This window comes from Alosa sapidissima, chromosome 21 (genome assembly GCF_018492685.1).
Source record: "Alosa sapidissima isolate fAloSap1 chromosome 21, fAloSap1.pri, whole genome shotgun sequence".
NCBI classification, from domain to species: Eukaryota; Metazoa; Chordata; class Actinopteri; order Clupeiformes; family Clupeidae; genus Alosa; species Alosa sapidissima.
The window spans coordinates 9,690,189-9,705,505 of NC_055977.1; the positions used below are offsets into that span (position 1 = coordinate 9,690,189).

General features: G+C 53.3%; 26 non-coding genes across 26 annotated transcripts; all 26 read left to right on the top strand.

Moving 5' to 3' along the window:
- Positions 1-644: 644 nt before the first annotated feature.
- trnar-ccu lies at positions 645-717 on the top strand. The gene has a single exon. It is a non-coding gene; the product is annotated as a tRNA-Arg (tRNA).
- Positions 718-1,529: 812 nt separating this feature from the next.
- Positions 1,530-1,602, top strand: trnar-ccu. The gene has a single exon. It is a non-coding gene; the product is annotated as a tRNA-Arg (tRNA).
- Positions 1,603-2,415: 813 nt separating this feature from the next.
- Positions 2,416-2,488, top strand: trnar-ccu. Its single transcript has one exon. It is a non-coding gene; the product is annotated as a tRNA-Arg (tRNA).
- Positions 2,489-3,301: 813 nt separating this feature from the next.
- Positions 3,302-3,374, top strand: trnar-ccu. The gene has a single exon. It is a non-coding gene; the product is annotated as a tRNA-Arg (tRNA).
- An 813-nt stretch (positions 3,375-4,187) lies between these two features.
- Positions 4,188-4,260, top strand: trnar-ccu. Its single transcript has one exon. It is a non-coding gene; the product is annotated as a tRNA-Arg (tRNA).
- An 813-nt stretch (positions 4,261-5,073) lies between these two features.
- Positions 5,074-5,146, top strand: trnar-ccu. The gene has a single exon. It is a non-coding gene; the product is annotated as a tRNA-Arg (tRNA).
- An 813-nt stretch (positions 5,147-5,959) lies between these two features.
- On the top strand, positions 5,960-6,032 carry trnar-ccu. Its single transcript has one exon. It is a non-coding gene; the product is annotated as a tRNA-Arg (tRNA).
- An 813-nt stretch (positions 6,033-6,845) lies between these two features.
- trnar-ccu lies at positions 6,846-6,918 on the top strand. The gene has a single exon. It is a non-coding gene; the product is annotated as a tRNA-Arg (tRNA).
- An 813-nt stretch (positions 6,919-7,731) lies between these two features.
- trnar-ccu lies at positions 7,732-7,804 on the top strand. The gene has a single exon. It is a non-coding gene; the product is annotated as a tRNA-Arg (tRNA).
- Positions 7,805-8,617: 813 nt separating this feature from the next.
- Positions 8,618-8,690, top strand: trnar-ccu. Its single transcript has one exon. It is a non-coding gene; the product is annotated as a tRNA-Arg (tRNA).
- An 813-nt stretch (positions 8,691-9,503) lies between these two features.
- On the top strand, positions 9,504-9,576 carry trnar-ccu. Its single transcript has one exon. It is a non-coding gene; the product is annotated as a tRNA-Arg (tRNA).
- An 813-nt stretch (positions 9,577-10,389) lies between these two features.
- trnar-ccu lies at positions 10,390-10,462 on the top strand. Its single transcript has one exon. It is a non-coding gene; the product is annotated as a tRNA-Arg (tRNA).
- A 480-nt stretch (positions 10,463-10,942) lies between these two features.
- Positions 10,943-11,015, top strand: trnar-ccu. The gene has a single exon. It is a non-coding gene; the product is annotated as a tRNA-Arg (tRNA).
- A 339-nt stretch (positions 11,016-11,354) lies between these two features.
- Positions 11,355-11,426, top strand: trnam-cau. Its single transcript has one exon. It is a non-coding gene; the product is annotated as a tRNA-Met (tRNA).
- A 402-nt stretch (positions 11,427-11,828) lies between these two features.
- trnar-ccu lies at positions 11,829-11,901 on the top strand. Its single transcript has one exon. It is a non-coding gene; the product is annotated as a tRNA-Arg (tRNA).
- Positions 11,902-11,907: 6 nt separating this feature from the next.
- trnam-cau lies at positions 11,908-11,979 on the top strand. Its single transcript has one exon. It is a non-coding gene; the product is annotated as a tRNA-Met (tRNA).
- Positions 11,980-12,240: 261 nt separating this feature from the next.
- On the top strand, positions 12,241-12,312 carry trnam-cau. Its single transcript has one exon. It is a non-coding gene; the product is annotated as a tRNA-Met (tRNA).
- Positions 12,313-12,714: 402 nt separating this feature from the next.
- trnar-ccu lies at positions 12,715-12,787 on the top strand. The gene has a single exon. It is a non-coding gene; the product is annotated as a tRNA-Arg (tRNA).
- Positions 12,788-13,126: 339 nt separating this feature from the next.
- trnam-cau lies at positions 13,127-13,198 on the top strand. Its single transcript has one exon. It is a non-coding gene; the product is annotated as a tRNA-Met (tRNA).
- A 402-nt stretch (positions 13,199-13,600) lies between these two features.
- trnar-ccu lies at positions 13,601-13,673 on the top strand. The gene has a single exon. It is a non-coding gene; the product is annotated as a tRNA-Arg (tRNA).
- A 6-nt stretch (positions 13,674-13,679) lies between these two features.
- Positions 13,680-13,751, top strand: trnam-cau. Its single transcript has one exon. It is a non-coding gene; the product is annotated as a tRNA-Met (tRNA).
- A 402-nt stretch (positions 13,752-14,153) lies between these two features.
- trnar-ccu lies at positions 14,154-14,226 on the top strand. The gene has a single exon. It is a non-coding gene; the product is annotated as a tRNA-Arg (tRNA).
- A 6-nt stretch (positions 14,227-14,232) lies between these two features.
- On the top strand, positions 14,233-14,304 carry trnam-cau. The gene has a single exon. It is a non-coding gene; the product is annotated as a tRNA-Met (tRNA).
- A 261-nt stretch (positions 14,305-14,565) lies between these two features.
- trnam-cau lies at positions 14,566-14,637 on the top strand. The gene has a single exon. It is a non-coding gene; the product is annotated as a tRNA-Met (tRNA).
- A 402-nt stretch (positions 14,638-15,039) lies between these two features.
- trnar-ccu lies at positions 15,040-15,112 on the top strand. The gene has a single exon. It is a non-coding gene; the product is annotated as a tRNA-Arg (tRNA).
- Positions 15,113-15,118: 6 nt separating this feature from the next.
- Positions 15,119-15,190, top strand: trnam-cau. Its single transcript has one exon. It is a non-coding gene; the product is annotated as a tRNA-Met (tRNA).
- The last annotated feature ends 127 nt before the right edge of the window (positions 15,191-15,317 follow it).

Consider the following 15,317-nt stretch of genomic DNA (forward strand, 5'->3'; position numbering starts at 1 on the left):
CAGGCTTTCACTGGGGAACGTGCAGCCATTTCCGTATCCGACTACGCACCTCCTTTGACTTGTCCTGATCATCTCATCTGCATTTTCTCAAATCTGCCTTGCAATCCAGTCAAACTGCAATGAGAGCACTGGAGCTAATGGAAATGAGCAGGCAATGAGAACTGAGGCAGAGCAGAGTGGCGCAGCGGAAGCGTGCTGGGCCCATAACCCAGAGGTCGATGGATGGAAACCATCCTCTGCTAGGCCGAGTTTTTAGAGGCCTCTCCTGAGCGTTGACGCGCGCCATTTCCCTCAGAGTCTGGGCCAGCGCTGAGAACGGCGAGTGGAGGGGGCTTCCGAGTGGGGAACCTGTAGCCACTTCCACGTTTATATACACGTTCACTTCACTTAGTCTTGATCTTCCCGTCACTTTACACTGTCGTGTAAAATGCAAACATCTCTTCAAACGATCTTCTGACATGGAAACATTTCAAATCAGGAAATATAGCCATGCTCACCTGCCACAGTCAGTCTGGAGTGCTTTCTGCCGGCTCAGGGCCCGAGACCCGAAAATTCAACACAGTGGCTTTGTCCGGCTATCCCGACATTTAAAACATTCCTTTGATACCAGTGGAGCAAAGGCTCTGATGGAGCGCAGCTGGTAAGCCCCAGTGGCCTAATGGATAAGGCACTGGCCTCCTAAGCCAGGGATTGTGGGTTCGAGTCCCATCTGGGGTGAGGCGGAGCAGAGTGGCGCAGCGGAAGCGTGCTGGGCCCATATCCAGAGGTCGATGGATCGAAACCATCCTCTGCTAGGCTAACCCTTTAGGTGCCACGATAGGAGAGCCACACGCATTTTGCCTTTCACAACCCACAGCCTGACACAGGAATGAAAACTACGACCGGCAGGCTTTCACTGGGGAACGTGCAGCCATTTCCGTATCCGACTACGCACCTCCTTTGACTTGTCCTGATCATCTCATCTGCATTTTCTCAAATCTGCCTTGCAATCCAGTCAAACTGCAATGAGAGCACTGGAGCTAATGGAAATGAGCAGGCAATGAGAACTGAGGCAGAGCAGAGTGGCGCAGCGGAAGCGTGCTGGGCCCATAACCCAGAGGTCGATGGATCGAAACCATCCTCTGCTAGGCCGAGTTTTTAGAGGCCTCTCCTGAGCGTTGACGCGCGCCATTTCCCTAAGAGTCTGGGCCAGCGCTGAGAACGGCGAGTGGAGGGGGCTTCCGAGTGGGGAACCTGTAGCCACTTCCACGTTTATATACACGTTCACTTCACTTAGTCTTGATCTTCCCGTCACTTTACACTGTCGTGTAAAATGCAAACATCTCTTCAAACGATCTTCTGACATGGAAACATTTCAAATCAGGAAATATAGCCATGCTCACCTGCCACAGTCAGTCTGGAGTGCTTTCTGCCGGCTCAGGGCCCGAGACCCGAAAATTCAACACAGTGGCTTTGTCCGGCTATCCCGACATTTAAAACATTCCTTTGATACCAGTGGAGCAAAGGCTCTGATGGAGCGCAGCTGGTAAGCCCCAGTGGCCTAATGGATAAGGCACTGGCCTCCTAAGCCAGGGATTGTGGGTTCGAGTCCCATCTGGGGTGAGGCGGAGCAGAGTGGCGCAGCGGAAGCGTGCTGGGCCCATAACCCAGAGGTCTATGGATCGAAACCATCCTCTGCTAGGCTAACCCTTTAGGTGCCACGATAGGAGAGCCGCACGCATTTTGCCTTTCACAACCCACAGCCTGACACGGGAATGAAAACTACGACCGGCAGGCTTTCACTGGGGAACGTGCAGCCATTTCCGTATCCGACTACGCACCTCCTTTGACTTGTCCTGATCATCTCATCTGCATTTTCTCAAATCTGCCTTGCAATCCAGTCAAACTGCAATGAGAGCACTGGAGCTAATGGAAATTAGCAGGCAATGAGAACTGAGGCAGAGCAGAGTGGCGCAGCGGAAGCGTGCTGGGCCCATAACCCAGAGGTCGATGGATCGAAACCATCCTCTGCTAGGCCGAGTTTTTAGAGGCCTCTCCTGAGCGTTGACGCGCGCCATTTCCCTCAGAGTCTGGGCCAGCGCTGAGAACGGCGAGTGGAGGGGGCTTCCGACTGGGGAACCTGTAGCCACTTCCACGTTTATATACACGTTCACTTCACTTAGTCTTGATCTTCCCGTCACTTTACACTGTCGTGTAAAATGCAAACATCTCTTCAAACGATCTTCTGACATGGAAACATTTCAAATCAGGAAATATAGCCATGCTCACCTGCCACAGTCAGTCTGGAGTGCTTTCTGCCGGCTCAGGGCCCGAGACCCGAAAATTCAACACAGTGGCTTTGTCCGGCTATCCCGACATTTAAAACATTCCTTTGATACCAGTGGAGCAAAGGCTCTGATGGAGCGCAGCTGGTAAGCCCCAGTGGCCTAATGGATAAGGCACTGGCCTCCTAAGCCAGGGATTGTGGGTTCGAGTCCCATCTGGGGTGAGGCGGAGCTGAGTGGCGCAGCGGAAGCGTGCTGGGCCCATAACCCAGAGGTCGATGGATCGAAACCATCCTCTGCTAGGCTAACCCTTTAGGTGCCACGATAGGAGAGCCGCACGCATTTTGCCTTTCACAACCCACAGCCTGACACGGGAATGAAAACTACGACCGGCAGGCTTTCACTGGGGAACGTGCAGCCATTTCCGTATCCGACTACGCACCTCCTTTGACTTGTCCTGATCATCTCATCTGCATTTTCTCAAATCTGCCTTGCAATCCAGTCAAACTGCAATGAGAGCACTGGAGCTAATGGAAATGAGCAGGCAATGAGAACTGAGGCAGAGCAGAGTGGCGCAGCGGAAGCGTGCTGGGCCCATAACCCAGAGGTCGATGGATCGAAACCATCCTCTGCTAGGCCGAGTTTTTAGAGGCCTCTCCTGAGCGTTGACGCGCGCCATTTCCCTCAGAGTCTGGGCCAGCGCTGAGAACGGCGAGTGGAGGGGGCTTCCGACTGGGGAACCTGTAGCCACTTCCACGTTTATATACACGTTCACTTCACTTAGTCTTGATCTTCCCGTCACTTTACACTGTCGTGTAAAATGCAAACATCTCTTCAAACGATCTTCTGACATGGAAACATTTCAAATCAGGAAATATAGCCATGCTCACCTGCCACAGTCAGTCTGGAGTGCTTTCTGCCGGCTCAGGGCCCGAGACCCGAAAATTCAACACAGTGGCTTTGTCCGGCTATCCCGACATTTAAAACATTCCTTTGATACCAGTGGAGCAAAGGCTCTGATGGAGCGCAGCTGGTAAGCCCCAGTGGCCTAATGGATAAGGCACTGGCCTCCTAAGCCAGGGATTGTGGGTTCGAGTCCCATCTGGGGTGAGGCGGAGCAGAGTGGCGCAGCGGAAGCGTGCTGGGCCCATAACCCAGAGGTCGATGGATCGAAACCATCCTCTGCTAGGCTAACCCTTTAGGTGCCACGATAGGAGAGCCGCACGCATTTTGCCTTTCACAACCCACAGCCTGACACGGGAATGAAAACTACGACCGGCAGGCTTTCACTGGGGAACGTGCAGCCATTTCCGTATCCGACTACGCACCTCCTTTGACTTGTCCTGATCATCTCATCTGCATTTTCTCAAATCTGCCTTGCAATCCAGTCAAACTGCAATGAGAGCACTGGAGCTAATGGAAATGAGCAGGCAATGAGAACTGAGGCAGAGCAGAGTGGCGCTGCGGAAGCGTGCTGGGCCCATAACCCAGAGGTCGATGGATGGAAACCATCCTCTGCTAGGCCGAGTTTTTAGAGGCCTCTCCTGAGCGTTGACGCGCGCCATTTCCCTCAGAGTCTGGGCCAGCGCTGAGAACGGCGAGTGGAGGGGGCTTCCGAGTGGGGAACCTGTAGCCACTTCCACGTTTATATACACGTTCACTTCACTTAGTCTTGATCTTCCCGTCACTTTACACTGTCGTGTAAAATGCAAACATCTCTTCAAACGATCTTCTGACATGGAAACATTTCAAATCAGGAAATATAGCCATGCTCACCTGCCACAGTCAGTCTGGAGTGCTTTCTGCCGGCTCAGGGCCCGAGACCCGAAAATTCAACACAGTGGCTTTGTCCGGCTATCCCGACATTTAAAACATTCCTTTGATACCAGTGGAGCAAAGGCTCTGATGGAGCGCAGCTGGTAAGCCCCAGTGGCCTAATGGATAAGGCACTGGCCTCCTAAGCCAGGGATTGTGGGTTCGAGTCCCATCTGGGGTGAGGCGGAGCAGAGTGGCGCAGCGGAAGCGTGCTGGGCCCATAACCCAGAGGTCGATGGATCGAAACCATCCTCTGCTAGGCTAACCCTTTAGGTGCCACGATAGGAGAGCCGCACGCATTTTGCCTTTCACAACCCACAGCCTGACACGGGAATGAAAACTACGACCGGCAGGCTTTCACTGGGGAACGTGCAGCCATTTCCGTATCCGACTACGCACCTCCTTTGACTTGTCCTGATCATCTCATCTGCATTTTCTCAAATCTGCCTTGCAATCCAGTCAAACTGCAATGAGAGCACTGGAGCTAATGGAAATGAGCAGGCAATGAGAACTGAGGCAGAGCAGAGTGGCGCAGCGGAAACGTGCTGGGCCCATAACCCAGAGGTCGATGGATCGAAACCATCCTCTGCTAGGCCGAGTTTTTAGAGGCCTCTCCTGAGCGTTGACGCGCGCCATTTCCCTCAGAGTCTGGGCCAGCGCTGAGAACGGCGAGTGGAGGGGGCTTCCGACTGGGGAACCTGTAGCCACTTCCACGTTTATATACACGTTCACTTCACTTAGTCTTGATCTTCCCGTCACTTTACACTGTCGTGTAAAATGCAAACATCTCTTCAAACGATCTTCTGACATGGAAACATTTCAAATCAGGAAATATAGCCATGCTCACCTGCCACAGTCAGTCTGGAGTGCTTTCTGCCGGCTCAGGGCCCGAGACCCGAAAATTCAACACAGTGGCTTTGTCCGGCTATCCCGACATTTAAAACATTCCTTTGATACCAGTGGAGCAAAGGCTCTGATGGAGCGCAGCTGGTAAGCCCCAGTGGCCTAATGGATAAGGCACTGGCCTCCTAAGCCAGGGATTGTGGGTTCGAGTCCCATCTGGGGTGAGGCGGAGCAGAGTGGCGCAGCGGAAGCGTGCTGGGCCCATAACCCAGAGGTCGATGGATCGAAACCATCCTCTGCTAGGCTAACCCTTTAGGTGCCACGATAGGAGAGCCGCACGCATTTTGCCTTTCACAACCCACAGCCTGACACGGGAATGAAAACTACGACCGGCAGGCTTTCACTGGGGAACGTGCAGCCATTTCCGTATCCGACTACGCACCTCCTTTGACTTGTCCTGATCATCTCATCTGCATTTTCTCAAATCTGCCTTGCAATCCAGTCAAACTGCAATGAGAGCACTGGAGCTAATGGAAATGAGCAGGCAATGAGAACTGAGGCAGAGCAGAGTGGCGCTGCGGAAGCGTGCTGGGCCCATAACCCAGAGGTCGATGGATGGAAACCATCCTCTGCTAGGCCGAGTTTTTAGAGGCCTCTCCTGAGCGTTGACGCGCGCCATTTCCCTCAGAGTCTGGGCCAGCGCTGAGAACGGCGAGTGGAGGGGGCTTCCGAGTGGGGAACCTGTAGCCACTTCCACGTTTATATACACGTTCACTTCACTTAGTCTTGATCTTCCCGTCACTTTACACTGTCGTGTAAAATGCAAACATCTCTTCAAACGATCTTCTGACATGGAAACATTTCAAATCAGGAAATATAGCCATGCTCACCTGCCACAGTCAGTCTGGAGTGCTTTCTGCCGGCTCAGGGCCCGAGACCCGAAAATTCAACACAGTGGCTTTGTCCGGCTATCCCGACATTTAAAACATTCCTTTGATACCAGTGGAGCAAAGGCTCTGATGGAGCGCAGCTGGTAAGCCCCAGTGGCCTAATGGATAAGGCACTGGCCTCCTAAGCCAGGGATTGTGGGTTCGAGTCCCATCTGGGGTGAGGCGGAGCAGAGTGGCGCAGCGGAAGCGTGCTGGGCCCATAACCCAGAGGTCGATGGATCGAAACCATCCTCTGCTAGGCTAACCCTTTAGGTGCCACGATAGGAGAGCCGCACGCATTTTGCCTTTCACAACCCACAGCCTGACACGGGAATGAAAACTACGACCGGCAGGCTTTCACTGGGGAACGTGCAGCCAATTCCGTATCCGACTACGCACCTCCTTTGACTTGTCCTGATCATCTCATCTGCATTTTCTCAAATCTGCCTTGCAATCCAGTCAAACTGCAATGAGAGCACTGGAGCTAATGGAAATGAGCAGGCAATGAGAACTGAGGCAGAGCAGAGTGGCGCAGCGGAAGCGTGCTGGGCCCATAACCCAGAGGTCGATGGATCGAAACCATCCTCTGCTAGGCCGAGTTTTTAGAGGCCTCTCCTGAGCGTTGACGCGCGCCATTTCCCTCAGAGTCTGGGCCAGCGCTGAGAACGGCGAGTGGAGGGGGCTTCCGAGTGGGGAACCTGTAGCCACTTCCACGTTTATATACACGTTCACTTCACTTAGTCTTGATCTTCCCGTCACTTTACACTGTCGTGTAAAATGCAAACATCTCTTCAAACGATCTTCTGACATGGAAACATTTCAAATCAGGAAATATAGCCATGCTCACCTGCCACAGTCAGTCTGGAGTGCTTTCTGCCGGCTCAGGGCCCGAGACCCGAAAATTCAACACAGTGGCTTTGTCCGGCTATCCCGACATTTAAAACATTCCTTTGATACCAGTGGAGCAAAGGCTCTGATGGAGCGCAGCTGGTAAGCCCCAGTGGCCTAATGGATAAGGCACTGGCCTCCTAAGCCAGGGATTGTGGGTTCGAGTCCCATCTGGGGTGAGGCGGAGCAGAGTGGCGCAGCGGAAGCGTGCAGGGCCCATAACCCAGAGGTCGATGGATCGAAACCATCCTCTGCTAGGCTAACCCTTGAGGTGCCACGATAGGAGAGCCGCACGCATTTTGCCTTTCACAACCCACAGCCTGACACGGGAATGAAAACTACGACCGGCAGGCTTTCACTGGGGAACGTGCAGCCATTTCCGTATCCGACTACGCACCTCCTTTGACTTGTCCTGATCATCTCATCTGCATTTTCTCAAATCTGCCTTGCAATCCAGTCAAACTGCAATGAGAGCACTGGAGCTAATGGAAATGAGCAGGCAATGAGAACTGAGGCAGAGCAGAGTGGCGCAGCGGAAGCGTGCTGGGCCCATAACCCAGAGGTCGATGGATCGAAACCATCCTCTGCTAGGCCGAGTTTTTAGAGGCCTCTCCTGAGCGTTGACGCGCGCCATTTCCCTAAGAGTCTGGGCCAGCGCTGAGAACGGCGAGTGGAGGGGGCTTCCGAGTGGGGAACCTGTAGCCACTTCCACGTTTATATACACGTTCACTTCACTTAGTCTTGATCTTCCCGTCACTTTACACTGTCGTGTAAAATGCAAACATCTCTTCAAACGATCTTCTGACATGGAAACATTTCAAATCAGGAAATATAGCCATGCTCACCTGCCACAGTCAGTCTGGAGTGCTTTCTGCCGGCTCAGGGCCCGAGACCCGAAAATTCAACACAGTGGCTTTGTCCGGCTATCCCGACATTTAAAACATTCCTTTGATACCAGTGGAGCAAAGGCTCTGATGGAGCGCAGCTGGTAAGCCCCAGTGGCCTAATGGATAAGGCACTGGCCTCCTAAGCCAGGGATTGTGGGTTCGAGTCCCATCTGGGGTGAGGCGGAGCAGAGTGGCGCAGCGGAAGCGTGCTGGGCCCATAACCCAGAGGTCGATGGATCGAAACCATCCTCTGCTAGGCTAACCCTTTAGGTGCCACGATAGGAGAGCCGCACGCATTTTGCCTTTCACAACCCACAGCCTGACACGGGAATGAAAACTACGACCGGCAGGCTTTCACTGGGGAACGTGCAGCCATTTCCGTATCCGACTACGCACCTCCTTTGACTTGTCCTGATCATCTCATCTGCATTTTCTCAAATCTGCCTTGCAATCCAGTCAAACTGCAATGAGAGCACTGGAGCTAATGGAAATGAGCAGGCAATGAGAACTGAGGCAGAGCAGAGTGGCGCAGCGGAAGCGTGCTGGGCCCATAACCCAGAGGTCGATGGATCGAAACCATCCTCTGCTAGGCCGAGTTTTTAGAGGCCTCTCCTGCGCGTTGACGCGCGCCATTTCCCTCAGAGTCTGGACCAGCGCTGAGAACGGCGAGTGGAGGGGGCTTCCGACTGGGGAACCTGTAGCCACTTCCACGTTTATATACACGTTCACTTCACTTAGTCTTGATCTTCCCGTCACTTTACACTGTCGTGTAAAATGCAAACATCTCTTCAAACGATCTTCTGACATGGAAACATTTCAAATCAGGAAATATAGCCATGCTCACCTGCCACAGTCAGTCTGGAGTGCTTTCTGCCGGCTCAGGGCCCGAGACCCGAAAATTCAACACAGTGGCTTTGTCCGGCTATCCCGACATTTAAAACATTCCTTTGATACCAGTGGAGCAAAGGCTCTGATGGAGCGCAGCTGGTAAGCCCCAGTGGCCTAATGGATAAGGCACTGGCCTCCTAAGCCAGGGATTGTGGGTTCGAGTCCCATCTGGGGTGAGGCGGAGCAGAGTGGCGCAGCGGAAGCGTGCTGGGCCCATAACCCAGAGGTCGATGGATCGAAACAATCCTCTGCTAGGCTAACCCTTTAGGTGCCACGATAGGAGAGCCGCACGCATTTTGCCTTTCACAACCCACAGCCTGACACGGGAATGAAAACTACGACCGGCAGGCTTTCACTGGAGAACGTGCAGCCAATTCCGTATCCGACTACGCACCTCCTTTGACTTGTCCTGATCATCTCATCTGCATTTTCTCAAATCTGCCTTGCAATCCAGTCAAACTGCAATGAGAGCACTGGAGCTAATGGAAATGAGCAGGCAATGAGAACTGAGGCAGAGCAGAGTGGCGCAGCGGAAGCGTGCTGGGCCCATAACCCAGAGGTCGATGGATCGAAACCATCCTCTGCTAGGCCGAGTTTTTAGAGGCCTCTCCTGAGCGTTGACGCGCGCCATTTCCCTCAGAGTCTGGGCCAGCGCTGAGAACGGCGAGTGGAGGGGGCTTCCGAGTGGGGAACCTGTAGCCACTTCCACGTTTATATACACGTTCACTTCACTTAGTCTTGATCTTCCCGTCACTTTACACTGTCGTGTAAAATGCAAACATCTCTTCAAACGATCTTCTGACATGGAAACATTTCAAATCAGGAAATATAGCCATGCTCACCTGCCACAGTCAGTCTGGAGTGCTTTCTGCCGGCTCAGGGCCCGAGACCCGAAAATTCAACACAGTGGCTTTGTCCGGCTATCCCGACATTTAAAACATTCCTTTGATACCAGTGGAGCAAAGGCTCTGATGGAGCGCAGCTGGTAAGCCCCAGTGGCCTAATGGATAAGGCACTGGCCTCCTAAGCCAGGGATTGTGGGTTCGAGTCCCATCTGGGGTGAGGCGGAGCAGAGTGGCGCAGCGGAAGCGTGCAGGGCCCATAACCCAGAGGTCGATGGATCGAAACCATCCTCTGCTAGGCTAACCCTTTAGGTGCCACGATAGGAGAGCCGCACGCATTTTGCCTTTCACAACCCACAGCCTGACACGGGAATGAAAACTACGACCGGCAGGCTTTCACTGGGGAACGTGCAGCCATTTCCGTATCCGACTACGCACCTCCTTTGACTTGTCCTGATCATCTCATCTGCATTTTCTCAAATCTGCCTTGCAATCCAGTCAAACTGCAATGAGAGCACTGGAGCTAATGGAAATGAGCAGGCAATGAGAACTGAGGCAGAGCAGAGTGGCGCAGCGGAAGCGTGCTGGGCCCATAACCCAGAGGTCGATGGCTCGAAACCATCCTCTGCTAGGCCGAGTTTTTAGAGGCCTCTCCTGAGCGTTGACGCGCGCCATTTCCCTAAGAGTCTGGGCCAGCGCTGAGAACGGCGAGTGGAGGGGGCTTCCGAGTGGGGAACCTGTAGCCACTTCCACGTTTATATACACGTTCACTTCACTTAGTCTTGATCTTCCCGTCACTTTACACTGTCGTGTAAAATGCAAACATCTCTTCAAACGATCTTCTGACATGGAAACATTTCAAATCAGGAAATATAGCCATGCTCACCTGCCGCAGTCAGTCTGGAGTGCTTTCTGCCGGCTCAGGGCCCGAGACCCGAAAATTCAACACAGTGGCTTTGTCCGGCTATCCCGACATTTAAAACATTCCTTTGATACCAGTGGAGCAAAGGCTCTGATGGAGCGCAGCTGGTAAGCCCCAGTGGCCTAATGGATAAGGCACTGGCCTCCTAAGCCAGGGATTGTGGGTTCGAGTCCCATCTGGGGTGAGGCGGAGCAGAGTGGCGCAGCGGAAGCGTGCTGGGCCCATAACCCAGAGGTCGATGGATCGAAACCATCCTCTGCTAGGCCGAGTTTTTAGAGGCCTCTCCTGAGCGTTGACGCGCGCCATTTCCCTCAGAGTCTGGGCCAGCGCTGAGAACGGCGAGTGGAGGGGGCTTCCGACTGGGGAACCTGTAGCCACTTCCACGTTTATATACACGTTCACTTCACTTAGTCTTCATCTTCCCGTCACTTTACACTGTCGTGTAAAATGCAAACATCTCTTCAAACGATCTTCTGACATGGAAACATTTCAAATCAGGAAATATAGCCATGCTCACCTGCCACAGTCAGTCTGGAGTGCTTTCTGCCGGCTCAGGGCCCGAGACCCGAAAATTCAACACAGTGGCTTTGTCCGGCTATCCCGACATTTAAAACATTCCTTTGATACCAGTGGAGCAAAGGCTCTGATGGAGCGCAGCTGGTAAGCCCCAGTGGCCTAATGGATAAGGCACTGGCCTCCTAAGCCAGGGATTGTGGGTTCGAGTCCCATCTGGGGTGAGGCGGAGCAGAGTGGCGCAGCGGAAGCGTGCTGGGCCCATAACCCAGAGGTCGATGGATCGAAACCATCCTCTGCTAGGCTAACCCTTTAGGTGCCACGATAGGAGAGCCGCACGCATTTTGCCTTTCACAACCCACAGCCTGACACGGGAATGAAAACTACGACCGGCAGGCTTTCACTGGGGAACGTGCAGCCATTTCCGTATCCGACTACGCACCTCCTTTGACTTGTCCTGATCATCTCATCTGCATTTTCTCAAATCTGCCTTGCAATCCAGTCAAACTGCAATGAGAGCACTGGAGCTAATGGAAATGAGCAGGCAATGAGAACTGAGGCAGAGCAGAGTGGCGCAGCGGAAGCGTGCTGGGCCCATAACCCAGAGGTCGATGGATCGAAACCATCCTCTGCTAGGCCGAGTTTTTAGAGGCCTCTCCTGAGCGTTGACGCGCGCCATTTCCCTCAGAGTCTGGGCCAGCGCTGAGAACGGCGAGTGGAGGGGGCTTCCGACTGGGGAACCTGTAGCCACTTCCACGTTTATATACACGTTCACTTCACTTAGTCTTGATCTTCCCGTCACTTTACACTGTCGTGTAAAATGCAAACATCTCTTCAAACGATCTTCTGACATGGAAACATTTCAAATCAGGAAATATAGCCATGCTCACCTGCCACAGTCAGTCTGGAGTGCTTTCTGCCGGCTCAGGGCCCGAGACCCGAAAATTCAACACAGTGGCTTTGTCCGGCTATCCCGACATTTAAAACATTCCTTTGATACCAGTGGAGCAAAGGCTCTGATGGAGCACAGCTGGTAAGCCCCAGTGGCCTAATGGATAAGGCACTGGCCTCCTAAGCCAGGGATTGTGGGTTCGAGTCCCATCTGGGGTGAGGCGGAGCAGAGTGGCGCAGCGGAAGCGTGCTGGGCCCATAACCCAGAGGTCGATGGATCGAAACCATCCTCTGCTAGGCTAACCCTTTAGGTGCCACGATAGGAGAGCCGCACGCATTTTGCCTTTCACAACCCACAGCCTGACACGGGAATGAAAACTACGACCGGCAGGCTTTCACTGGGGAACGTGCAGCCATTTCCGTATCCGACTACGCACCTCCTTTGACTTGTCCTGATCATCTCATCTGCATTTTCTCAAATCTGCCTTGCAATCCAGTCAAACTGCAATGAGAGCACTGGAGCTAATGGAAATGAGCAGGCAATGAGAACTGAGGCAGAGCAGAGTGGCGCAGCGGAAGCGTGCTGGGCCCATAACCCAGAGGTCGATGGATCGAAACCATCCTCTGCTAGGCCGAGTTTTTAGAGGCCTCTCCTGAGCGTTGACGCGCGCCATTTCCCTCAGAGTCTGGACCAGCGCTGAGAACGGCGAGTGGAGGGGGCTTCCGACTGGGGAACCTGTAGCCACTTCCACGTTTATATACACGTTCACTTCACTTAGTCTTGATCTTCCCGTCACTTTACACTGTCGTGTAAAATGCAAACATCTCTTCAAACGATCTTCTGACATGGAAACATTTCAAATCAGGAAATATAGCCATGCTCACCTGCCACAGTCAGTCTGGAGTGCTTTCTGCCGGCTCAGGGCCCGAGACCCGAAAATTCAACACAGTGGCTTTGTCCGGCTATCCCGACATTTAAAACATTCCTTTGATACCAGTGGAGCAAAGGCTCTGATGGAGCGCAGCTGGTAAGCCCCAGTGGCCTAATGGATAAGGCACTGGCCTCCTAAGCCAGGGATTGTGGGTTCGAGTCCCATCTGGGGTGAGGCGGAGCTGAGTGGCGCAGCGGAAGCGTGCTGGGCCCATAACCCAGAGGTCGATGGATCGAAACCATCCTCTGCTAGGCTAACCCTTTAGGTGCCACGATAGGAGAGCCGCACGCATTTTGCCTTTCACAACCCACAGCCTGACACGGGAATGAAAACTACGACCGGCAGGCTTTCACTGGGGAACGTGCAGCCATTTCCGTATCCGACTACGCACCTCCTTTGACTTGTCCTGATCATCTCATCTGCATTTTCTCAAATCTGCCTTGCAATCCAGTCAAACTGCAATGAGAGCACTGGAGCTAATGGAAATGAGCAGGCAATGAGAACTGAGGCAGAGCAGAGTGGCGCAGCGGAAGCGTGCTGGGCCCATAACCCAGAGGTCGATGGATCGAAACCATCCTCTGCTAGGCCGAGTTTTTAGAGGCCTCTCCTGAGCGTTGACGCGCGCCATTTCCCTAAGAGTCTGGGCCAGCGCTGAGAACGGCGAGTGGAGGGGGCTTCCGAGTGGGGAACCTGTAGCCACTTCCACGTTTATATACACGTTCACTTCACTTAGTCTTGATCTTCCCGTCACTTTACACTGTCGTGTAAAATGCAAACATCTCTTCAAACGATCTTCTGACATGGAAACATTTCAAATCAGGAAATATAGCCATGCTCACCTGCCACAGTCAGTCTGGAGTGCTTTCTGCCGGCTCAGGGCCCGAGACCCGAAAATTCAACACAGTGGCTTTGTCCGGCTATCCCGACATTTAAAACATTCCTTTGATACCAGTGGAGCAAAGGCTCTGATGGAGCGCAGCTGGTAAGCCCCAGTGGCCTAATGGATAAGGCACTGGCCTCCTAAGCCAGGGATTGTGGGTTCGAGTCCCATCTGGGGTGAGGCGGAGCAGAGTGGCGCAGCGGAAGCGTGCTGGGCCCATAACCCAGAGGTCGATGGATCGAAACCATCCTCTGCTAGGCCGAGTTTTTAGAGGCCTCTCCTGAGCGTTGACGCGCGCCATTTCCCTCAGAGTCTGGGCCAGCGCTGAGAACGGCGAGTGGAGGGGGCTTCCGACTGGGGAACCTGTAGCCACTTCCACGTTTATATACACGTTCACTTCACTTAGTCTTGATCTTCCCGTCACTTTACACTGTCGTGTAAAATGCAAACATCTCTTCAAACGATCTTCTGACATGGAAACATTTCAAATCAGGAAATATAGCCATGCTCACCTGCCACAGTCAGTCTGGAGTGCTTTCTGCCGGCTCAGGGCCCGAGACCCGAAAATTCAACACAGTGGCTTTGTCCGGCTATCCCGACATTTAAAACATTCCTTTGATACCAGTGGAGCAAAGGCTCTGATGGAGCGCAGCTGGTAAGCCCCAGTGGCCTAATGGATAAGGCACTGGCCTCCTAAGCCAGGGATTGTGGGTTCGAGTCCCATCTGGGGTGAGGCGGAGCAGAGTGGCGCAGCGGAAGCGTGCTGGGCCCATAACCCAGAGGTCGATGGATCGAAACCATCCTCTGCTAGGCTAACCCTTTAGGTGCCACGATAGGAGAGCCGCACGCATTTTGCCTTTCACAACCCACAGCCTGACACGGGAATAAAAACTACGACCGGCAGGCTTTCACTGGGGAACGTGCAGCCATTTCCGTATCCGACTACGCACCTCCTTTGACTTGTCCTGATCATCTCATCTGCATTTTCTCAAATCTGCCTTGCAATCCAGTCAAACTGCAATGAGAGCACTGGAGCTAATGGAAATGAGCAGGCAATGAGAACTGAGGCAGAGCAGAGTGGCGCAGCGGAAGCGTGCTGGGCCCATAACCCAGAGGTCGATGGATCGAAACCATCCTCTGCTAGGCCGAGTTTTTAGAGGCCTCTCCTGCGCGTTGACGCGCGCCATTTCCCTCAGAGTCTGGACCAGCGCTGAGAACGGCGAGTGGAGGGGGCTTCCGACTGGGGAACCTGTAGCCACTTCCACGTTTATATACACGTTCACTTCACTTAGTCTTGATCTTCCCGTCACTTTACACTGTCGTGTAAAATGCAAACATCTCTTCAAACGATCTTCTGACATGGAAACATTTCAAATCAGGAAATATAGCCATGCTCACCTGCCACAGTCAGTCTGGAGTGCTTTCTGCCGGCTCAGGGCCCGAGACCCGAAAATTCAACACAGTGGCTTTGTCCGGCTATCCCGACATTTAAAACATTCCTTTGATACCAGTGGAGCAAAGGCTCTGATGGAGCGCAGCTGGTAAGCCCCAGTGGCCTAATGGATAAGGCACTGGCCTCCTAAGCCAGGGATTGTGGGTTCGAGTCCCATCTGGGGTGAGGCGGAGCAGAGTGGCGCAGCGGAAGCGTGCTGGGCCCATAACCCAGAGGTCGATGGATCGAAACCATCCTCTGCTAGGCTAACCCTTTAGGTGCCACGATAGGAGAGCCGCACGCATTTTGCCTTTCACAACCCACAGCCTGACACGGGAATGAAAACTACGACCGGCAGGCTTTCACTGGGGAACGTGCAGCCATTTCCGTA